Here is a 26,056-nt window from a genome sequence, read left to right as displayed (position 1 = left end):
AAGTAGGTCTAGGCCTAAGTTAGTTCACTTGGCGCAGAGGCCAAACAATTGTTTATTAAAATGTTATATACGCCTATGTGTGTGTGTGTGTGTGTGTCTGTGTCTGTGAATGCAATAACTTGAGTAATTTTAGTCTGATTTTTATGAAATCTGGCTTAAGGTGTAAGGTGGGGTAAACTTGAATGAGTTTAGGAACCAACAAGTTCGTGTCATGGGAACAGGGTTTTGCGGGGTTTTAACATTTTCAATAATTACTTTTTAGAAATTTTCACCCTTAAGCTAAAACATGGAATCGGCCAACTTTCATTTCAACTAGATTGTTGGTATGGATTGTTTTACATTGTTTTTATAAATTATTTATATACAGTATTGTTGTATAGTTAGTTTTTATGAATAGTTTATTAGTATTAAGGACAAGAGTTGTTTTGAAAATCAGAAATATTCTATCTGAAAAACGCTTGCTAAATAATGACCTATTTATTTATTATTTGTCTTTCAATCAATATAATTTCTACTCTTCTAGTGCTTCCGTTAGAAGAAAGACAATGTAACTAACCAGTAAACAAATTATTGTTTTAAAGGGCTGTTTTTATTTGTGACAATAAATCACATAATATTTTCCCTACTACTTTTTGTTGATACTTTAGCTAAAAAAAGGAAAGTGGCTTAATCAATTGATTAAAATATTGGGAATTTTCTCGTGTTAAACATTTTTATTGGTGGAGGGGAATAGCATAGTTCATATGCCTAGTTTGGATACCTGGTTAATCCAAGGAAATGTTAATCTCAATGTATGTATCAACACGTGCAATTAATTGATTTGTTACATGTCTATGTAAAACAATATTTATGAAATCTAAGCGAAAATATATACTTAGCATTATTACACTGCATAAATCTATATTCTAGCATTAAGTGAGGTTCTGTAGAAGTTGTTAAATAATTGATCTCATTGATTTATTCTTGGAACATTATACAGTACTAGTACTTACGCCTAATCATTTTATACTGAACAGAAATCAATTCATTATACAATACTAATGACCCCTTAGTTAGTTCTACATTAGCAAGTGTTTAGTATTTATTTTGAATTCAAACTAAATAGGTTGCTTTTGAACAAATAAATGCCTTGTTGTGACATCCATGTATATTTAGCCTACTCTGTTAATTTATACAAACGGTTAGGGCCTACATACATCTTAAGTAATTTTTGTTTTGGAAAATTGTGAATGTTTATACGCTTTAGCGTGTTTTGGTTTTACATTTAAAATTAGCTAACACAATAAAACAAAGGCTAATCGTAACAGTTATTTTTATTGTGCCCTTTTTATAGTACATTACAATGTAATTTGATTTAAAATCCGAGTAACGTACCATTAAGGTTTTGTTTGACTAACTTGTCTGATGTTATTAGTGTTATTGGGTTTTTTACTATCTTGCAATTCCCTCAGCAAAGAGAAAATGGCATTCTCACTGTCAGTCCATTATAAACATTGACATTACAAGTATAAAATAAGCATATTGGATTAGTCAACGATTATAGTTAAAACCCAACAGTAATAGTTTCCAGTGTAGGCCTAAATGTTTTCTTAGTGTATTCACATATATCTGTATAAATTGATTGTAAATTAGTATTTTACACAATCTACAACATTTTAATTTACTCTTCGTCGGCAATTCATGTTTTTTTACTGAATAAAAACAACATAATTGGTTAAAATCTGTAATAAAACTACGAAATTTCAGTAAAGGGTTTATATTTGTTGTGATTACAATGGCAGTGGTACAATCTCGGCTGAGCCACGGCCTGTTGTATTGGAGGGTGGCTTCTAGATGCAGTGTTGCCAATTCTCCACGGGGGTCAATTTGTGCATGTTTGTGTCTTCTTCTGGTACTGTAGACGACAGACAGACGCTTTCACTTTTGCACCTTCGTCCTTATGTGTCCTTGCCCTTTCTTTGGCGTAGATACAGTTTTATTTTAAAGGAGAGTGGCTTTGACTTTTTTTTTGTAAAATAAAAAGTTAACTAAGTCTGTGTGATTGTTACCCCGTCGTTCGTTATATCTAATGTTATTATCGGGGTTTAAAAGGCTAAATCCATTATTTATTTAGTTTTAGCGAATTCCCCATAGGTAATAAGCTATCGTAGATCCAATAGTAGGCCTAAGTACTAGATACGGGACTGATTTACTTTATCGTATCCCCAGATGCCAAAAATCCTCCGAATGAAACGCATACACAAGTTCAAGAGCCAACATGATCGGACTTTGCGAACCTTATGGGGTAAACATTGATATTCCTATCTTCGCCCCTCACAATTCCAATTTGCAATTTCTTTCCAAACCATTTTTACAGATTTAAACAAATAATTTTGTACGTTAAAGCGTCATTGTACGTCTAAAGTTAAAGAGGAAATACAAAAATTATATAAATTTTAAATCTCATTGGACTCATATAGAAAAAAGTGAACAGTTGTTGTTTGTTTTCTATGGATATATTTTGACAAAATGTAGAATATTTATTCATTACACACTAAGCTATTAACATTTAAAATAAAACTCACTTTATTAGGCTACCTCCCTCACAGCCGCAACCTAGGTATTAAACCTAAATATTAATTAAATAAGGGATAAATCTGACATTTTTAAGGAAATATTTGAGTGAAAATCCATCCCATCAGGCAAATGGAATTAGTTTGTAGGATTACTGCTGCGGTTTTATAATCTCCAAGGCACTAATTTACAAGTTTTAATAATGTTCAATACATTATAACTAACTCTGTACGTGCTATAAATATACAATTGATTATTCAATACTAATATATGGAGCATGCAAATAGAAAATTGTATTATAAAATAATGAAATACATAATTCAGAATGCTAAATAATTTATATCCGTTTAATTAAATTTGAATCTACAAGTCAATATTATATTATGAGCGTATGATGCGCTTATAAGTACAACATGAACTACACATTTTTGGCATTTTCTATGGGAAAATGCAAAAAGGAACAGTGATTTCATAGGGAACATGATTTAAAAACCGAGGATTTATTGCAAAATAACTATTGTATTGTTATAATTAGCCGCTTGATGTGTTTTATTTTTTTAATGAATAAATACTCCACATTCCTCGTATGAAACTAATTAATTTAGTTTATTGTGCCATTTTAACGCAAATCAATATCATAATTGGAATACAGTGCTAAGAATGTAACGTATATAGTCAATAGAAAATAATAATACTGCATTTAAAATATTGTGTTTTATTTATGTATTGAAATTGTTTAGGTCTATGCATGATTTCACTTGTTATAAATCTACTTGTTGCAGGTCATTATTGTTTTGTACATTTATGTTATTTTCTTTTTTATATAAAAATAAACAATCAAAAGGCTTGACTGTTAAAAATATTACATTTATTTTAATAACTCATTTTATTTGAAATTCGTATTTTAACAATTCAAAATCGTTGATTGCCAACTTTAATCCATATAAAAAGATAGACATTTGGTTAGAATCCCTATCAGCATAGAATAATAATTATTCAACACCAAGTACAACTACAACTAACAACAACACTAACACAACAACTAAATAAGTATTGATAAAAAATCAAAATAAACACTACAAGTCTACAATTTTATGAATCATAGAGTCCAAAACGTACTTTCTGTATGTTAAAGAAACAACTCATGATGTATAAATCAGGAATAATTTGAGCTTTGGATTGTTTGGAACGCTTGAGAGATTAGGGATATTTACTTTGATAACAAATTAGTGATTAACCGTGTTGTTGGCTCTTGTAAAATGTTGTAATGTTATTCCTTTACGTAATTAATACAACGAATTAATGAATCACTAGCCAAATGAATAAAAGTTATTTTTAGGCTATAAATTAATCTAATGTGTAACGTTGCGGTCAATAATATAAAATCTTTCACGAAATCATAAAAAAAAAACACCAACTAAACCATAATAATTAATCACATGTTAATGAAGTGCATTTTGTTTGTATAATCACATTGTTTATTCGATTTGGGTAAAATACATTTAAAAATGTCTTTAAGTATTATATCATTTAGAAATGATTTGTGGTTGCTGTTAAAATACTACTCACATTGTTAAACATATGAGTGTATTTTAATTTTAACTTTTAAGAATGAACCAATGTACAATAAAGTAACATAATTTATAATCTCTTAATGTAACTTACCTTAAAACATTGTTTTTATTTAAATAAGAAAACCCCCAAGTAAACCAACAAAATAATTTATCACATCTAACCAATGTATTAGATTTTATAATGCGAAATGGGTAAAATATGCATGCAAATGTTTTTTTAAGACGAAACATGTCGCGTAAACTATGTAATAATTTATATATCTTTGTTTCAATAAATAAAAACGACAGCACATTAACTCAGCCGTGTATGTACAGCATATACAGCAACGCTGTTTCCCTCATTCCCTGTAGTAACAACGCGAGTGCCATGAAGCCTTGCCTAGCGATAGCCATGTAGCCGCGTCCTGTCTGTATTGTGACGTCATACACTCCACGGCCAACAAGATATTGTCGCCGTTCTCGTATCGCGTTCACTGCTTGGTTCACTGCTTGCTTGATTTCGTTGGGGAAATGGCTTTGGCGTTTTCATAGGTTTTGATTATTTTGTTGTTACAGATTTTTGTAAATAGTGTTTATAGTTGTATCCTTTTACTTATGCTTTGTTATTGTTATTGCTGTTGTTTTCCACTGTACAGTGTTGGTTTTTATTTTAATATTTAAATGCACATTTATAGGGTTATATTAAGTATAACCATAAATTATAGCGTTTTAAAATGTGTTAATCTATATTTGTATAAGTATTAATGTTATGGTTTATTTTTTTAAATTATTATCCATTATCAACACAGTAGTTTGCAGCCTCATTAAAAAAAATATGCCCTCTCTATTGGTCAATATTTTTTGCATTATATATGTTTGGTTGGGATATTATTTTGTATTCATAATAACTGAAATCATTAAGTGTAATTATTGTTTAAGGTAAATCACAAGTCCTTTATCCAGCAAAATTAACCAAAAAATGCAGTAGCTACGTCAAAAACATAAAGAAATATTTTCATTAACTAAAGCATAAATCTTATCTACGATAAAACTATCAACTATGCTGCTGTATTTACACTACAAGTCCTAGGGCAAAGAAATTCACAAACGCTGCAGAAGGTAGTTATCCAGCAAACAATTCTCGAGGCTTTAATGATATTTATTTAAATTTTGTTCGGGCTTTAGATAAGGAGGAAGGTTATTAACAAGCATGACGGCTTTGTATTGAAAATTATTTTGGAAGAATGCTGTTGTAATCACTCAAACAATTGATCAAAAAATTTTACAATTGACTTAAACACGTGTTATTTTACATGCACTGGATGTTATGGTTAAATGTTAAATCAATTACTGAAGTTTATATAATTAAATGTGAATTTTGCAAATTATGCTTACGTAGTAATTATTACTATAGTTTGTAATAATAACTAATGTTATAACTAATGTAATAATAACTAATGTTATAACTAATGTAATAATAACTAATGTTTGTAATTGTTGTTGATTTAAAAATAGGAACCCTTTTAACGGATTTTAAACTTAGTATTTAGAATAAATTATAGTTTCATGCATGCATTATGGGAACATACTTTGTAAGTTAATTGTAACTTTTAAGTTTAGTTAAAATCTTGTTCATCCCAATTACGGTACTTGTATAGTAAAGATTTACAGTATTTGCATTGTATTGTATTGGTATATACATTAGATATTAGAACTTGAAGTCGCAACGCTACTGCCAAGTTTACACTCATAAAATTGAATATTTAAAACCTGTTGTAAACCCTAAATTAAAGTTTTTCAGCAAAACAACCAATGAAATTTTAGTTCTCAACAAGACGTGTTCCTTAGTATACAATAGTAGTTTTATTGTTTTATTAATTAATTATTACATATTTTTTGCAACTAAGGTCAAGTGAAAATACCCTTACATTTTACTAATTTACTTATTTATTGTATATGAGTGGCCAATTACTAGGCTAGCCATATTGTATTGTAGCCTTTCACTTGCTTATCCATTAATAGATGGTTCTAGCCTAGCTATATACTCATGTTCACGAAGCCATTTATATATGTAGCCCTGGCCATGTAGCCTAGCTATGTAGCCTAACCATGCACGTATAGCAGCGGTGATAGCGATGCTATGACTTGCTCTTGGTTGTTTGTCACAGGCCAAGGTCACAGGCTTATCGATCGCTGCAACTTTCAAAATTCCCTCTCAAACCTTTCAACCTTGTGCAGGATACGAAACTGAGTAATAAAAAAATATTTTACAACTCAAAAGTTCTAAACGATGCAGAGCTCGTGTAATATGTGATTTGGAAAAAGTAAAAACTCTTTGGGCTGGAATGTTTTAACATATGACTTTGCTGTAGTTCAAGTTTGGATTAATCCACAATTTATTTTAAGGGATTGAACCACATTTAATTAACGATCTGCTTAATATGCCTAGACACTTTGTGAGATTGTGACTTTGTTTTGGTCATTATTTAAAAACATTCTGATTTAAGTTTTTGTTTAAAAACATAGAAAACCTCGTGTATGAAACGATATTTTCTGCGCAAAACTGGAAAAGGTGTTTTCTTAATGTATTAAAAGTACAGCGCCTATTAAATTATTATAAACGAGAGCTCGCCCCGAAGTCGAAAACTCGACCAAAATTATGTATTGTGCAAACTTCTCTATTACGCTGTAAATAAAACATGTGATAAGAATTTCTTTGAAATTTCTTCCATATGTTTTGACAATAATAGGTTTTTTACATACCTCAGTCAAATAGTCCAAAAATGATTTTGCTCAACACCTTACATGTTTCGTTGCGAAGACAACATTTTCAAAGCTTGTAGCTCGTCAAAAACACATTTAAAACACGAACACGAACACAGAAAACATTAATACGGTACGAATACACGATTGACATTTAGATAGCGCTATCATAATACTGATTTGGTCCGGCGCGGCGCGGGGCTGGTAGCAGACATATGTTTTGATTTTCTGTTTACATTTTGTTGTTATTTCGTCCCCATCATGGCAACCCATAAGGTCCATGTTATTTTAACATTTTAAATTCATTATTTGCGCTTATTTTTGAGCCTATCTTAATTTATAAAGGGATTCTGCACATCCACTGGAGAATATGTTTCATTTTGTACCAACAGAGAGTAATTTGTTCCAGTAGTATGGTCAGGCTAGCTGTAATAAGTTTTGTAAACGTTTTTTAGTATATAAGATTTGTTAGTATAAATAAAAAAATAATAATTTCCAAGCCATCGTAAAATCATATAATTTTGGTATGGACCCTGTAGATTTTCATGATTTTGTTAGATAGATTTTGACTGTTCATCCTTCTGTAAAATATTGTGTTTTATCTCATGGTGTTTTCAAGTTCAGTGTTAAAGACATATATCGAACGGACGCGTTGCAGAAAGTCAACAGTCCCGGAAGGTCAAATAATTTATACCTGTGCCGCTAGGTCAAAAACTACAATGTTTGCAGTGTCTGTAGATCAAAAATCCCAGGAAGTCAAATAGTACAGTCCGAGCTAAAAACGTGGTCTATGTTAAAGCAATTGACTTATTGGGAATTTGACCTAATGCAACAGCAGTTTTAATATAACGAAATAAGATAAAATATAAGTTCAGTTTCGCTGAGTCAACAGTGCCGGAAGGTCAAAAGTATAATCTGTTAAAAACAACGATAGTCCTCTCGACGCATGACTTCAATAATTTCGCGTTTTGGTGTACTTAAAGTTGTGCTAAAATTTTGAAAATTGGCACAGAGCTTCTTGGTTAGTCCTACTCGATGACTATTTTGTTGGAACTTTAAACTATTTACCGATCTAATTAATAAAAATTGATATGTATGGTGAAATAGTTTTAAATCGTGATTTCTAGCATGAAAAAGTTAGCATGCGAGATTTTTTTTTGTTTTTGGGTTAGTGAGGTTTTGTCTGTGGCAAAGTTGTAGCCAAAAGTGTGATGCGTAAAATATATTTTTTTGAATTTTTTACAATTAGTGGTTCAATAGATAACTTGGGTTGAAGAGGACGGCAAATTTAGCATTTCGCAACGCATGGAAAGAACTACATCGTACGATGCGACTGCTGAGTGGACTTTTAATTTACAGTTCTAAGAACATGAAAAAGATGAATATACAGATCACCAGTACATTCATATTATTTATAAAACATCTTTCTGTATTACCAGCTCACATTTTTCACTTATAAGAATACATCATAATCAGGGTGTTAAAAATAAGCGGGGGGATACTTTACCTAGTAATTCCATGGGTCAAAATAAACAGAAAATCAAGGATAACATTTTTTCCGAAATCGTTTCGTTAACCAGATATCCACCATTTTGTATTTTTTACATACAAATATTTATCTTTGCACTTTTCCAACCGATGTTTATGAAACTTGGTATGTATGTTAAGGTAGGAGAGACCCATGTTATAAAAAAAGATTCATCTCGATTCACCCTAAAATTTCAAAATTTAACACTTAACTGCAATATAATATACTTTACTACACCACAATATTTACGTATCACCATAAATCTTTAATAAAATAAAACTTTCCCATTTTTTAAATCCAAAGTAAATAAATATAATCTTTCTTTAAAAAAAAAAAAACAATTGTAAAATACCCCCGCCGCAGCAAACCTGCAGACTAAGCGAATTTCCATTTGACTGATTGGATTTACACTGAAATGTCTACTTAAAAATATAACATTTATTCTTGATTTAAATAGAATTAGTTTAACAAGTACTTAGGTTTGCTGCATCAGGGAGGGTAAAACTGTTTTTTTTTATGTGAATTGTTAGTAAGAAATAAAAACATTTTCCAAATTTGATCAAAATATGTTCACAAACAAGCAAACTACAACAGTTTACTTATTCTCCATAAGAATAACATGGGAATTTTTAATTTACAATTTTTTGGAATTTTCTCCGTAACCATTAGGCGCATAATAACGCTTCAATATACTAAGTTATTTGTTTTTTGAAGCTCTACAAAATGGTTTGGAAAGAAATTGCTAAATTTTATGGTTTTTGGGTCAAAAATGGGAAAAACCTATTTTTACCCATAAAACCCCCCGTAAACCCCCGTTCCCATAGTCCGATCATGCTGGATCGCGAACTCGTTCGAATAAACGTACGTTTACACGTTTGTACCAAATTTCATCAAAATCGGATCATTTTTGCTCGAGTTATCGTGCTGACGGACACACACATATATATATATATATATAAACTAGCTGACCCGGCGAACTTCGTATCGCCTAAGTTATAGGTTTCCCCTAAGACAGACCGATGGAAAGAAAGTACCGTTACGTTTAATTTTCAAGATGATCTCGTTCGCATCGCTCAATCACGTCCTAGTTGAAGTTCGTTCGCTACGCTCACTCACCTTTGGGTTGGAGCTCGTTCGCTACGCTCACTCACCTTCAGGTTGGAGCTCGTTCGCGGCGCTCACTTTCCTTCAGGTTAGCTCGTTCGCTACGCTAACTCGCCTCCAGGTTGAAGTTCGTTCGCTACGCTCACTCACCTTTTGGTTGCAAATTAGCTGTAGTCATAAATGTAAAAGAAATAATAGTGCTGCACCCTGTTGGTAATCCTTGTAACTTTAATGCTATTGAACATCATAGAACAGAACCAACTTGTTTAATTGAAACAGCTGTTAAGATTCATTAATTCCATTTCTCATAAAGTTAACATGGGAAACTCCAGAGCCACTGGGGCGGAGCCCTTTTAAGAATTTCGAAACGGGAAATAGTTTACGTCCGATTCGCATACCTACAGAATTTACACACCAAATTTCATAACGATCGGTGAAGTCGTTCCGGAGGAGTTTGCAGACAAACACTGTGACACGAGAATTTTATATATTAGATATATAAATATATAAATATATATATATATATATATATGAATTTGAACGGATGGTGTTTTTGGCCTCTAGGGACCTCAAAACGAAAAAAAATCGGTCCCGCGTCCAGGTCTTACCATGAGTACTACGGTAATAGCTTATTCCCTATATGGGAAATTCGCTAAAAAATAAGGCAATGTTAAAATAACGACAGGCGAGATTCGATCTGGGTGTTTCAGGTTTGAATCTAGGAGGATTTAACATTAATTAACATTAATGTTTAATCCTCCTAGGTTTGAACTGATTGAGAGGAATACATTAAACCGAAGAGGGAAGGTAGCAACAAGTGCAATAGTACTTACTAGTGTCCAATTACAATTTGATGGATTTAACCAAAACCTTTTCTATTTCACTTATTTTCAGCTGTTAAATTTCAAACGATACGTTTTAGCTACATCATTAACATTATTATCATCATAATCGTTTGAGTTTGGGTTTGCGGCAATGTATTTTATGAATAAAACCTTTAATTTGATACCAAACTTGACTTTTGCTGCTATTAATTGACTGTATGGACTATTAATTAACAGCTGTGTCTAAGGATTATGTCGGCCTTAGTCACTAACAGGACAACAAGATCGCTCCACTCATCACACACTCATCTCCATTCATAATTGGCTTAAAATGCATACATTTGTATGGTCGCCATTTCAAAAACAGGTAAAATAGTATTAAAATTATATAAGAATTTTGTCTTAGTCTTTGTGGTCCATCCCCTAAGGGATAAAAAAGTGATAATAGATATTTATGGCTATTATTGATATACCAAGTCTCACTACTTTATCTATATTGTTAAAAAAATATAGCCAATCCAGGACTATTCAACCATACTGTATAACGCCAACACGAAATTTTTCCGTTGAACTCCGCATTTCTTAGGCGATTTTTACCATTCATGTGTCATTAGAAAGAGCGTGTCACGTACATTTGCAAACCAACCTTACATTTTTTAAATCCATTGGGCTCAGCCCCAGTGGCTCTTAAGAACCCATGTTATGCCTATGAAGAACATATTGATTTATTATATTAGGATCAGCTCAATTAATTGCTGTTATGCAATTCAAGGAAATAATGTAGGCTATACTACTGTATTAACATGTTACTGATTTGTTTGAAATACTATATTTACTATTTCAATTTGGGTTTGCTGGATAATTTAATCCATTTTACCAAACAATAAAAATTAATGGACAAAGTACTATATTTCATGAGCAATCATTGAAAGGACCGATTGAAGTCCTCATCAACCAAAAGAATGCCTACTAAAGCAAATAAAATTGAGACGAACATGTAATGTACGAAATCAGGTGGTTCTTAAGTATGTGAAAAAATGTATCGCTATTCAAAAACAGACGGAAAACTTGTAAACATATTTGTGACAACGGGTGTAACATGGCTACATTATCAATGACAAACGTGGACAACCTTATACGAGTGTGAGTAAGTCCAAAAACAGTTTAAGTCCGAAAACAACTCTAAAAAACAATAAGCAATAAATTGCAAGAACCGTTGCTTATATCATTGGGTATACACTATCTACTGACGTGTATACTCAATGCTTATATGTATCGAACTGTTATATGTACATCGTGAGTATTTCCATTAGTTGTTCCATTTAGTTGTGTGTCCATTAGTATAATATTTAAGTTGACTCTTTTAAAGTCAGCGGAAATTGTGACTGTTATTACCCTTGAAATAATGTTTGTGTAGTACTTTGCAATCCTACCAATGCTTATAGAATCATACGATTACAATTTTGTGGTTAGATGTCGCATAGAGTGGTGACTACTGTATCTTTTTGGTTTGCTTGTAAAACAGGATCAACAGAGATTTTCCATCGACTTAAACAATACAATACTCTCAAATTGTTCATTGCAATAACAAAATATCACACAGTTTGATGAATATTTGTGTGTAAACCACATACCCAGTACACCTGTATTCTATCTATTTTACCTTTTATTTTTCCAAGACTTTATAGAAAATCACGCATTACGTGATCAGTGAAAAAAGGCTGTATCCCATGTGTTTTATAGGTAAAGAAGACAAGGGCGGTCCTAGACATATATTTTGGGGGGTCACCGGGGGCCTGGGGGGTATGAAATACCCCCAAAAAAGGAGGGGGTCCTGGGGTTCCCCCCGGGAAAAACATATAAATAAATAAATATAGGCTATACAGGATGATCAACTCAAGGAGGCCACCATTGGGATATCAGAAACGGTAAGAATTAGAGAAAACCTAAAATAGAGGACATTGCTTTATTTTTGTGGCAGTTAAATATATGATTTTAGTTTTTTGAAATTCAGCCACCATTTTCCAAAATGGCGGCCAAATTTGAAATTTCTTATGGAACACCCTATATTTTATCATGTTTTCGGATAGAATAGGCAATTTAAAAACGTTTTTAGCCTTGACATTTTTTCGATAAACCCACTCGTTTAGGAGTTACAGCCTATGGAAAAATGACTTCCGGTGTACATTTTACATCATGTAGCTCCTAAACAAGTAAGTTTATAGCAAAAATGCGAAGAGTAAAAAAGTCTTACAATTGCATCCACATTCCAAAAAGACCATAAAATTCATTAAAAATATGAATTATATTATTTAAAAAATGGCGGCAAACTTGAAAAGTGGAAAACTTATTTTATAGTCTTTAAGGAATGTAGATGCAATTCTAAGACTAATTTACTTTTTGCAATTTTGCTCTAATCTTACTCGTTTTTGGAGCTACATGATGTAAAATGTACACCGGAAGTCATTTTTCCATAGGCTGTACTCCTAAACGAGTGGGTTTATCGAAAAAATGTCAAGGCTAAAAAAGTTTTTAAATTGCATATTCTATCCGAAAACATGATAAAAAAAACTAAAATCATATTTTTAACTGCCACAAAAAATAAAGGAATGTCCCCCATTTAAAGTTTTCTCTAATTCTTACCGTTTCCGATTTCCCAATGGTGGCCTCCTTGAGCTGATCACTCTGTATATATGAATTTGAACGGATGGTGTTTTTGGCCTCTAGGGACCTCAAAACGAAAAATTAAATCGGTCCCGGGTCCAGGTGTTACCATAAGTACTACGGTAATAGCTTATTCCCTATATGGGAAATTCTCCAAAAACCTAATAGTTATATAGAACAATATTACATTCAACCAGCTGTTAGTTAAAACAAATTATATGGGACTAAAACAAATCGATGATTACAAAGATTCCTTTAACAAATAATTTGAACATCCTACTATTTTACTATGCATATTTAATTAATCTGCCATCCTCATACCTAAATTGAATGTATCAATGGTCAGCATTACACATAGTATAAATAAGGCAACTCTAAATATGTCTTTAAATTTGTTTCCAAATGCTGAATTTGTGTCACAAATGCTGAATGTTTACAGCTGTTATGTTAAGCAAATTATATTGTACTAAAAGCCAGCTTAGAAGGTTAGCGTCGGCTGCTAGACTTTTTAAAAACTAAAACTTAATTTCTAAAAAACTGGGACCCTAATTTAAAATTATGGCTTTGACATTCCCTAGTTCTCAAAATTATCTTTCTTTGAACACAAAAATAATGAAAATCCGTCGACTGGTTGATTCAGAATCGTGAAAAAACCCCCATTTACGTTTTAATAATATATATGATAGTTTGGACAGGTTTCAACCCTTCCGAGGCGTAATACATTTACACAGTTTATGTGTAGACTACATTATAACTCATAAAATAGTTCTAAAATTAAATGGATCTCCTTTTACAAACGTATATAATAACCAGAAATTTTCAGATCGTCCTTGCGTGTATTTCATGCCACAAATTTTTACGAAAGGCTTTTCATTACATAAACTATACCTATTTACAGTGTTGACCAAACAGTTGGCAAGAAGCATTAATAGATAAGCTATGTACCAAATATGATAATTTTAGCTCTATTCTAATTATGACAAAACACGAAGTAACTAAAAGCGAGTTTTGCTTGTGTAGTAAGCGTTGCAGGAGGTCTACTTTACACTGAATCGACGTTCACTTTTATTGCTTTTGATCTTCCGGCACTGTTGACTCAGCGAAACTGAACTTGTATTTTACCGTATTTCGATATATTAAAACTGCTGTTGCATTAGGTCAAATTCCCAATAAGTCAACTGCTTTAACATAGACCACGTTTTTAGCTCGGACTGTATTATTTGACTTACTGGGACTTTTGATCTACAGACACTGCAAACATTGTAGTTTTTGACCTAGCGGCACAGGTATAAATTATTTGATCTTCCGGGACTGTTGACTTCCAGCAACATTCCCTATCGAACACTGGTTTCTCATTTTTTTAAGGGTGGTTCTGAGTACATTGTGCTTTACTATGGTTTTATAACAAGATAATTTTGTTTACAGATAACATAAAAAGTCTTGGTAGTATATTTTCAAATATGTAAGATAAAAATGTGATGTCAAAGACTTCGACGCAATCGAGCGTTTTCAAACATTATCCATTAAATTTCCTTTAAATCATTGTTTCTAAGCTTCAAATTTTAAAACAAAATTAACCATTACGATTCTTAAAAATGTATTCGATTCATTTAGAACTAACTATATTATAAACAAAATATTCACTTAGTAAAATTGTTATAACTATAGCTCATAATACAAGTCAACAAGATTGTTTTAGTTATTTAAGTTAACGTGAGTCAACACGAATAAGAGGGATGTTAAACCTTCATTTTGTAAAGGAAACAGTTGTTTGTCTCCAGTTCTTGTTTTCATAGGCAAATAAATTTATTGAAATCTAACGTTGTATTTTACCAAAACTAATTTTCACTCATTAATTAGTTTTTTATCATTAATTAAGTTTACCTATATCTTTCCTGTATTGTTGGGAAAATGTTATAATAGGTTTTACTGCCTTTTATTTTTAACATCAGGTGTATGGAAAGTTCCCTTTAGAAATGTATTACGAACTTAAAGGGCAATTGGTAAAATAATGGATAGTTTTGCGCAAGGTTTCTCGTCATGACGAACATTTTAAGTAAATGGTTTATGTGGGTGTGACTTGTAGTTTTCTCAAAAGTTCATTGGAATTTATATATGGGTTAGGGAAGGAAGTTGTTGTTAATGGTTCGTTATTAAAATTTTATGATCCTAAATAATCACATAGGTCTTAAATAAATAAATAGGTCTTTATCGGTCTTTAAATAAGCTGAAGACTGTTGTTTCGAAACAATATTCAGTTGACCAACTCGAATTGAGTCGACCAAATTGAATTGTTTTAACCAATCAAAACGATATTCTTGTGAATACCTGACTGTCCTTTGGTATTACAACAATAAAAACCCTAAAATGCTTAATAAAATACCAGATTTAGTCCTCATCAAATCATTCGAACTGGATATCAAACGCCAAAATAGACTTCGGATTTTACAATTGGACCCTAGGATGTGAAGTCCATTTCTGCAAGTGGACTTCACATCCTAGGGTCCAATTGTAAAATACGAAGTCTATTTTGGCGTTTGATATCCAGTTCGAATGATTTGATGAGGACTAAATCTGGTATTTTATTATCCAAAGTCGTTACATTATGGTACGACTAGCATGTACACTAGTGCACTAGCAGTATACGTTATGGCACGTCGCGATGAACTTCGCTGTGTTCGACGTAATATTGGCTCAGCATGGGTTGAAATGCCGACATGCCAGTCTAACTTTAGCTCAAGCTGTGTCGTCGTCATTAATGGCATTAACGCTACTCAATAATATATATTATCTTATTTTGTTTACGTATTCGTTATTTCAGTGTATTAACAAATTAGAGGTCGTCCATTGATCGAAAAATCTGCCAAAAATATGTAATGTACAGGGTTTTCTAATCTCACCCCGCGCTGTAAATAAATATGTGATTAACATTTCTTCAAAACTTTTGTTTATATTTCGTTGTTATTTTGTTACCAGAATGGCAACCCATTTTAAGGCCCATGTTGATTTTTTTAAATTTTAAATTCATTCTTTTGTGCTTGTTTTGGGCCTGTTTTGATTTAGAAAGGGAATCTGCACACCTATAGGAAAATATCTCTCTTTCTTTCTTTCTTTAATACTTTCTTTCTAATAATAATAATCTCTTATAGTATACGTAGATTTTCCCTGCAATGCACACGAGCTGAGAAAAAAGGGTTTAAAGAACATGCTTGCTTATTAATATATAGGTCAGGTTAAAAAACTTTGGTGACGTTTAAGTATATGGTTATCATGTCAAAGTAGTGTAATTAAAGTGTATATTAAAGTACTTTTTTTATATTTTTTCTGTATTTTTTTCTTGGTCTGTATCACGATTACTAGTGGTCTGTATATACAATTTATCCCATTCTGTCCATTTTGTATGGCTATATGGTTTTTAAAAATGTCGAAGAAATTAGATTAATTATTTATACATTGAGAGTTTTATTTTCAAATCCATTTGTATGCAATATACCTCTTTTATGTATTGTGAATTTTGATTTTCAGCTTTTAAAATTAGGAAAATTTTTGGAGGTTTTACTGTTTATACAAAGTTTTGTTTATTTGAAGTTTTGTAAGTTATTGTAGTTATAAGATTTAACAATATAAAGTCTATCAGCAAACTCTTAAAGATCAGGATTCGATTTTAAAACAACCTCAAATTTTGATGCTCTGCCAGGTATCCCTTTGAAGTCTACCTTATCATCTTATGCCAAACCCTTATAGTGGATAATACCAATAATGCGTTTTAAATAACAATTCTTAAAATTAACGAGTACAGTATTTGGAATTAATTATAAGTTGAAGTATAGCGTTATTTCAACTTAAAAATTAAGCAAATCGTTAAACTTAAATTTAACAATCTTATATATTAAGGATTAAATATATTTTATTAATCCAAACAAGTGCTATTTCCGGACTATTAGTTAAAACTTCTTTAGTTGTTCAAGTTTTTTCGTTATTGTTTTTTGCTAATTGAATCTGGTATAAGGTATGATTTACTGTTTTAGTCATACTTCCCCGATTTATTTTTAGGCATAACGGTTAACCTAAAATGTATACCCAAAATAGATTCTCAGTTGAACTGTATCTACTGCAGCGGCCTCTGTTCCTATTCTCTATTCCTAATACGATTGTAAAACAACTCAAATATATTTTAGGTATATGCAAAATTTACTAAGTATTAACGTTATAGGTTAACTGTATTGAATTAAAAATTAGTTGCTGTAAAGCATCATGGGATCGATAAAATCCATTCCTTACTGGTTAATTTTAAACACAACGTAAATATTATCCTATAGTTATACGTATCTTTTTGCTGGAGAAATGATCTGTTGATTGAAAAGAGTAAAGAAACTATTAAAAACTCATAGGAAAACTTTGTGCTTTACAGATAACATAATCGCTCTTTCAACTGTCTTCGTAGCACATTTTAAAATTGCTTGGTTATTTATGAACAAAAGTTAATTAAATAGTGTGTTCTTTGTGTTTGTTAAAAGGATATGCGATCCTTAAATTATCTTAAAAGTGAATCTTTCATTGGTCATATTATATCATATACAAGTTGAACATGTCAGTTTTGAGGAGAATTTGTTTTCATCATGAGCTTATCTTATAGTCAATAAAGTTAAGGTTAGAGCATTGACTGGCTTCGTTCTATTTTCTTAGACCTGTATTTTAATAATTAGAGTTGCCTTAAGATTCAGTCCACTGTCTAAATCTAAAGGCAATTCAACAAACGACTAAACGACTATTCTATTATTCCATTGAATAGTCATATGACTTACCACTGTACGAAGATATTCGAGATTTTATTCGTTGCAATTTTTAACGTTAACTGACGAAATAATGCATATAGTGTTTAATCAGTTAGTGCGTGTAAATAAAATGAAATGAAATGAAAATCCTTTATTTCAACAGGCAAAGTTAGGGCCACATGGCCCTTTCTTCCACTTAACCTGCATACATAATTATAAATATAAAATAGAATATACAATTTAACACATTATTTACACAAAAACAATACTTTTTTGATAAACGAAAACAAAATGTCTGCGTGTATGTATATGTATATTACGTGTTCATTTAAACACAATAATATAGTCGTTATTTTCTGGTTGACAATCCCGTATAAACAGTATTCAATTGTCCACTGTACCTTTGCTTGAAATACAATTATTTTATAACCTACTCTATGTTTTGATTGATTGTAAAAATCAGCTGACTGTGCTACATGTGACGTCATTTTGCTGGTATTTAGTGAGCACGTGTGTTATTAAACTGCAACTGTTGGGATTGATCAAATATACATCACTAGCACAACTTGTCGTGGCTTTGCTCATGAAAATTTAAATTGAAAGATGGATTTGTATCTGATAATAAATAATTAAAAATAGTAGTTTTCCCCAACACTACGCAAGTGGCATACACTACTTTACTTACGAGAGTTTTTTCATTAACAATCACTACCTACTCATAACTTGTGTTTTCGTTTATAACCTCTCATTGCCACTGACAGTGATGCAACTAATCATTGTACCAAACACTAATTGCACCACTCAACAATTAAATTGTATAAACAGCTGATTAGTTGAAGTTCGAAGCATTACAGTTTTACTTCTTTTATCTCAATCCTTGAACCTCATTGGTCCGTTACCGTGTTGTTAAGTGAAGCAATGCTGTTGAATAAGTAAACAATGCTTTAAAGTTTGTAATTTACTTCAACCGCTCAATACTTAAAGTATCAGACTAAGATTTGTTTTTAAGATTTCGAATAAAGATTTTCTGTCTGTCTGCAAAATACGTGAACTCTGATTTTACGGTAACATACTCATCTGCAATTGCATGATCGTGGCAACGTCATCAACCCATATGTAGGGATGGATGGGATTGAACTTGACAAGAACTTCTTATCTTCTCTCTTGAGAACCCCTTATAAGTAATCATAAAATAGGAGAAGGCGAGTGACATCCCTTAAAACAATAGATGTAATTCGATAGCCAACAATATGTCCTTAGACAATAATATTCTTAAAACATTTAATAATTTACTGTATCTATCTTAAAAACAACAAATGGGGTTATACATCTTGATTTTTAAATTCATTTAACAATTAATTACAAACAGTGTTATGCAGTTAAACAACAATAGTTAGCCAAAAAAATTATGCAATTATTTTTATTTCAACTGATTAACAAGCTGTTTTCTTAAATAATATTGTAGATTCAAAACTATTAATCTGTCAAACGTAAACAAATCTTTTCCCATAAAACATGGGAATTTTAAAGGCCACTGGGGCAGAGCCCTGATGGAATTTCTTGAAAACGCTTCTTATTGCACGCCTAGAGCTTAATTTGAACATCCATTCCAATTCCTGAGTTTTTATAGCTCGTAGTTTTTTTTAGATATAGTGATCAGTGAGTGGGTGGTACAGTATTTGCCTTTTATAAGTATACCTATAGAAGATTGTCTTTTAGCAAATAATCATACTACTGTACCTTCGGTAATATAATATTACAGTTTATAGTTTTCCTAAATTTACCCTTGTACCTTAACAATGTCACTTAGCTATGTAAACTAACAGTGTTAACAAAAACACACTCATACAAACTATTAAAATCCAACAATTCCGAGCTATAGCTTCCTTTGTGTGGTTTTCATTGATACTAATTTTCACCCATATTGATTAAGAATAGTATTTTAACAGGAATAAATTGAAAGCAGTTGAAAATTTTCATTGAGTCCTTAGAGCCCAGACGTTTTAGCTTGTAAAACAATGAAGAAACTACAAAGAACATTTCTAATTCCACAGTGTCCTAGATATTTAAATTACAATCACTTTGGCGTTAAAAGAATTTTTTGATGATAAATATAACTCTTCAGCAACTGTTATTATCCACGATGGCCGCTAGCCTCCAAGGACTCTCAATGCTTCAATTTTCAGTAAAATACAAATTCATGTCCACAAACAAAAATACTGAACAAGGATTCGCATGAGAGCAGAGTTTCCAGTGTGCGTGATGGCTGCAACATTACTTTAATTAATTGGTAGTTTAAATATTAACTCTGATTACTAATTTAGTATTCGTTAAGCATGGCGACCATCCAATTAAACGATGTTTTACAAACAGCTGCTAGCAGATATGTAGATGAATTGTAAACAATTAGTTTAAAAGTGGCATAAAATAAAATTATGAATTTTTCTGAAAATTCGTCTCTGTAAATTTTGCTATAAAGGTTAGTATCTTTGACATACTGCAAATGAAAACTTTTCACTGTATTGATAAATAGCCTATTTCGATGGGTGTTTTGCGAACAGTTACATTTCTACGTTTTAATATTTAATAACAAATGAGACAACAAGTAGTTTAGTAAATAGTTTTCAAGCTAGTGAAATCATAAGAGAAAAAATGCATGCAAAGATGCCTAATAGATATTGACGCCCAACAAAAACGTACCTGAAAACTGCCTCCAGTTGATACATAAGGGAAAAAATCAAATAGAGTAGTATTATGTATAATTTTTAATCCATTGTATGATTGACCTAATATTTTAGACCAAAATTTAATTAAAATAATTATTCGTTTTTAATCCCTTTAAGCAGTTTGTTTGCAAAGCTTAAGAAGATTTGGATTTCCTATTGAGTTAATTATACCATAATATTATTAGTCTAAGGTATATTTGACAATTAGAGTATCTAAAGCATTTTAATTGATTGTGATAAAATCTTCGAATTCTATTTCTTAGACCAAATCTAACCAGACTACCCCCAAAATATATTATTTATATGTAATACTTGATTATACCACATAAAATCATACCTTATCAATAATTTATAATGTTTTTTTTATTATTATTTACTTGATCGGTTTTATCAAATTATTAATAGGGATGTTATAATTCAGTAAAGGATCAATTTAAGTGTTTCAGATTATTTCAATGTAGATTTTGAAGTCTTTTACATGTACATTACATTTTGTTCTTAAGAAATTTGCATTGTATATTCACATGAGATTCAGTTTATATTTTTTGAGAGTCGAGTCTACTAAATGTCTACTAAAGTCACGACTGTACTGAGCGTAATTTTCTTGTGCTATCACAGAATGGCTCAGTCAGATGGGCGGTGGTCTGTTGACGTGGCCTTACATTCTTGCTTGCAGATAAGTCGTTGCTTACGTGTTTAAACCAATGAGAATTAAACTGAATGTTTATTAAATACCTTGTTGACTTCCTGTGAGTGTAATCCTAAATAGCCTCCTTAAATTTGTACAGCTGTGTTTTAATATGTTTCTGTTAATAATGGTTCAAATACAGCATTTCAATGTGTTTTACAACTACACTAAAGTATTTCGACGATATTAACAGTGGATTTTAAAACGTATACTGTGTTTTTATTATTTTAGTTGTTTTTGTGTATTGTCGTGTAGCTACAAATTTCAGCTTTACGATGGTTACATGCTATTACGAGTTACAATTAATTTTTTTATGTAGGCTATAATTTTTAGTATCATTAATTTTCTTACATAAATAGAACAAGTCTGAAGCAAAAACGTAATTTTAATTCAAAATGAGTTAAATAATAAGTTTTAAATAATTGGAATTGACTATATAACGGATTATCTTCGTACTGTATACTTATTGATAATATTCCGACTGTAAAGATGGTTCACAAAATACAATAGCAATTTATATTTATCGCTTCCAATTATCATTAAAGGGATTTCACATTGTTTCCAGTAATTCCTATACTGTACGTGTGTGTCAACCTCCTCCTAGGTGTCAACTTCGTATTTGAGATTCCACGGGTAGGATATGCCTACGTGGTCCCGACAGTCTCGGCAGGGAAATTTCCTCACTCGCGTTGGCAACACTTGTCCCCTATTGATAAGAAATGGACTAACAGCAACCTAGTCTCGCTTACAATCTCTGTTCAGTTTTATTTCGTTGGCATTTTTGTCGTTTTACAGTAGTATTTTTTATTAGAACGGGTTCGTTTTTGTTTTAGTTTTATGTATCGGTATTAGAGGTACGTTTTAATTAAAGTTTCAGTGGTATATTAGTTTCAGATATTGTTTTATTGGTAAAAATGTGTTTTCTTTTGTACAGTTGTATGGAAGTTTTATTAGAAATGTTTTATTTTAATTATATGATTTATATATTATTCCGTGTTGTAGCGTATATTGTTTTAGGTAAATCGTAATATAGGTACCATTCTAGTTTTTTATTGTTATTTAGTATGAAATCTATTTTTATAGTTTTCCTTAACATAATAGTTGTTGTTTTCGTCAGTCGTTTTCCGTCTACACAATATTTTCTCCTCTTTTCCCCCGAGCTTCTATCAATTCTAGGGGCTGCTGATTCTACGTTGTATACTCAGTGCTGTCCTACCCACCTAGCGATGACGACAGCTAGTCTTCACTCGCCGCCATTTTCTCGGCCGAGCGCTTAGTCAAGCGAGCCACTGTACTGTCGCGTTCAGTTTTCAGTTTTGTTCGTCAGCTGATATAGTTTCGTGTCGCCATGTTCGTGTTGTAGTTTGTAGTTAGTTGCCGTGTTGACCACGCGTGTTCACGTGTTGTGTTGAGGCACAGCGTAGCTGTCGGCGATTACTGTTCAAGGTTATATTCTGGCTCGTGTTGCGTACAGCGCTACATCATCCACTTGTAGGTTTAGTTAGGTTATCTCTGTCGTTACGTTTGTCTATGCAAGGGTGTTTTTATGTTTACGACTTGACTCTTGTTTGTCCTGAGTTATAATTTAGTTCATCTTCAACATAATCGTTCGTGACCGTGACATTCGGTTTATTTTGGCCTATCTCTCGATCTTTTTTGCTGGAGTGCGATTCGAATACTAGGTCAACTTAATTTCAAATCTAACTTGTTTATATTTATTTAGGCTTATGTATATAGTATGTGTTCGCATATTTTACAGTGCGATTGTAAATTGCATTTTCTTATATAACGGTAGATAGGATTGTGTTTCACAACGAAACTGAACTAACCAAGGTTAATCAATTTTGTTTTATTTATAGTTATTTTTCATTCCAATTAAACCTAAATCTCAATAGTTTGCGTATTATGTATATATCCTGATCGATCTAAACTTAGTACAAACTATTAATTTTATATTTTATTGATTATGAATAATTTCCTTATACAGACTGCAACAAACGTATACAATCACATGACTGCCACTGCCCTGCATCACTGTTTATTTTTTTCAGGATATGTTCAATTTCTACACATCTTGGCTAAATTAATAACCTGTATTTGTGTCCGTTAATCGTTAAAATTTAGCTAATGGACTTATTTTTGTTTCAGATATAAGTATGCATGTATGGATGATTCTACTACATTCTATTCAGTTTTAGGTAAGACAAATTGTTTCACTCAACTTATTGTAATTTTATAATTCACAATTTTAGGAATTATTGTTTCCTTGGTTCAAGTATGTGAAAAAGCTAGTTTTATTGTAAGAGGTCTTATAGGGCTACTTTAATATTATTGAGAATAATTTATGCTTCTTAGATAATTTTGTTATTTATGAAGTGACTTAAAATACACTAATAATTTTAAGCTAGCTCAAAAACTGGGAGCTATGTATGTGTTCAAAACTTTATTATTAATTAATTTTGTCGTATTGTCATTTAAAATTTTGTAAAGAAATAGTGACGCAGGGTTTTGTTTGGCAACTTCAGGAATACATTAAGTTGTCACCAAACAATTATTTTCATTATTAGTTATTAAAAATTATTGCTCTTTTTATTAAAGTTGAGTTTAAACTATTTTCTCCTAATAATAGTTTTTATTTGCCTTTGCATTAGTGATAATAGTGTAAACTTGTCATTACTGTACACGGATATTGTAATACAGTATTTTTATAATTTCAATCTACTTAACTGATAAAAATTTTACTACATGTTGTGTTTTTGGAACAAGCGTATGTAAAAGATATTTTCAGTGATATTAAAGAATTTATAGCTGATATCATATTTTAGCTAATTTTACAGAACAGTTTTACTGCAGTAGAACCTTGATAAACCCCACAAGAGGGGGGGGGGGGGGGGTTGTCACCCTTTTAACCCTAACTTTCTGTTATCCCACCCCACTACAGTGATTATGTGATGTTACGAACATTGAACAAGTCAACATAAAAAATAGCAGTTCTGTATTACTCTTGTATGTAAGTAGTTTAAATATAAAAATATGTATTATTCACTTGTAGGCCTACAGGGTTTAATTTCTTCCAAAACTTTTTATTAACCTACTGTACAAGTTTATATTAGGATTTATATATATCCGTCTATTCGTTAAGAGAGGTTCTATTGTACTGTATTTCATTTTGATGTCCACAGAGGCCAAAAACATTATTAGTTCAAAATGTTTGTGTCTGTGACTGTGTAAACGATAACTTAAGTAGCCTAATTTTGAATCGATTTTGATGAAATTTGACAAACAAGCAAGATTGGCTTATAGGAATGGGGTGTTAAAAAATAGTTTTTTAACATATATTAAAAAAAATAGATTTTTCCAATTTGTATCCTTAAATCATTGAAATGTCCAATTTTTATTACAGCTATAATGCAGATCTTTAAAAATTAATCAATTTTGTATAGGCTAAGTTATTGAAGCAATGTTGTAGGCCTGCATTTTTAGATTTTGATATTATTCCTAAGGAGAGAATGAAAATTACAGAATTTTGCCTGTTGATTGATATAATGCGATCAAATTTGGTAAATTATTTATTACATCCTATAGGCTACTGCATACAGTATTAACATTGAATCCCTTCCCTGTAGCAGAACACTAGGCTCTCAACTAATCAAAATTTAATTAAATGGGGAATAAATATGACTTATTTATTGAATAATTTTAGTAAAAACCCTATCAGACAAATATTATTGTACTTATACTGTATCAAATGGGTAAAATCTATAATTATTATAGATTCTACCCATTTAATACATTATCAGTAGGCCTATTCAGCATACTCCTCCAATAACTCAAATCAAACATTAATGCGATGTGAAAAGTAATAACTAAAAAAAATAATAAAAATAATGGTTTGGTACCTTAATTTGTCAAAGTGATCCTTGGTAGTCTATATAGGCTTATCCTAACAAGGATCACTTTGACAGTATAAGGTATTTAAACTATTATTTATTACTATACCAGTGATCCGGAGGCTAACAACATGAAGTAAAAAGTACATAACAAATTCAACATTATTGCAGGTCATGCTGTTCATCAAATGGAATATGTATCTGGTCCAAAGCATGTTTAAAATTATTTTAATGCATGCTGATAAGGTGATGTGTATAAATAATGAAAGTTTAAGGTCCAATTTAATCAGAGGATTATTTAGGATCGTATCTTGGTTGGATGTTTTCTAGCTAAGCCTCTACTGTTTAGCGCAAATGGTTCTTCTGATTTAAACTCCACCCACCACCCTCCCAGATTTCTTCAATACATTCTCCTCTCACAATATGTGCTCCCTTTATTTCAGTTTGAATTTGCATTAATTCTAACATATATGAGAATATCTATATTTTTAATACGTATTTGTTAATAGAGCAATATTCAATGGTTAATTGTATAAAGTCTATAAATCTATGCCATATATTATCTCTTTTGCAAATTTCTTGTATAGGGAAAGACCCTTAGACCTGGGACATGCTTGTGGAATACCTTGCCTTTGTGCAGTGTTCACTTATAATTTTAAAATGATTATAGCTTTTGCTATACTTGTGACTTTCGCTACAGGGTAAGGGAGCGAAAGGTATAAATTACAAAAAAATTGCAATATAAAATAGTTACACATCCGCCGTTGATTTAAGGAACCAAATTCTTTTTAGGTTTTTTAAGGCTATTTCTTTAAATACAGTCAAGTAGTAAAATCTGGTTGAGTTTTTGGTGCGATATACAAATGGTGCTTATGAACAATGAAAAGACAATTGTAAAGTGTATGAATACGATATGAATGCGATTTTAACTATGTATTAGTTACTATATTTATTTTAAAATTCAAAAGTTAACTTAAACAAAGGGCAG

General features: G+C 31.3%; 1 protein-coding gene across 3 annotated transcripts in view; it reads left to right on the top strand.

Moving 5' to 3' along the window:
* LOC128991276 (uncharacterized) overlaps nucleotides 1–26,056 on the top strand; it is a 114,378-nt gene that overhangs the window by 9,696 nt on the left and 78,626 nt on the right. For 2 of the 3 annotated variants that reach the window (XM_054414009.1, XM_054414007.1), the window contains exon 2: nucleotides 23,327–23,376. The gene's annotated coding sequence lies outside the window, so the exon portion shown is untranslated. Of the gene's footprint in view, nucleotides 1–21,944; nucleotides 22,033–23,326; nucleotides 23,377–26,056 lie in introns of those variants that run through there. The other variant, XM_054414008.1, reaches the window with a different exon arrangement.

The sequence above is a fragment of the Macrosteles quadrilineatus genome, unplaced genomic scaffold, assembly GCF_028750875.1.
Source record: "Macrosteles quadrilineatus isolate MER2022 unplaced genomic scaffold, UCM_ALF_1.0 Scaffold_4__1_contigs__length_99947679, whole genome shotgun sequence".
Lineage (NCBI taxonomy): Eukaryota > Metazoa > Arthropoda > Insecta > Hemiptera > Cicadellidae > Macrosteles > Macrosteles quadrilineatus.
This window is presented reverse-complemented; position numbering and strand designations above follow the sequence as displayed.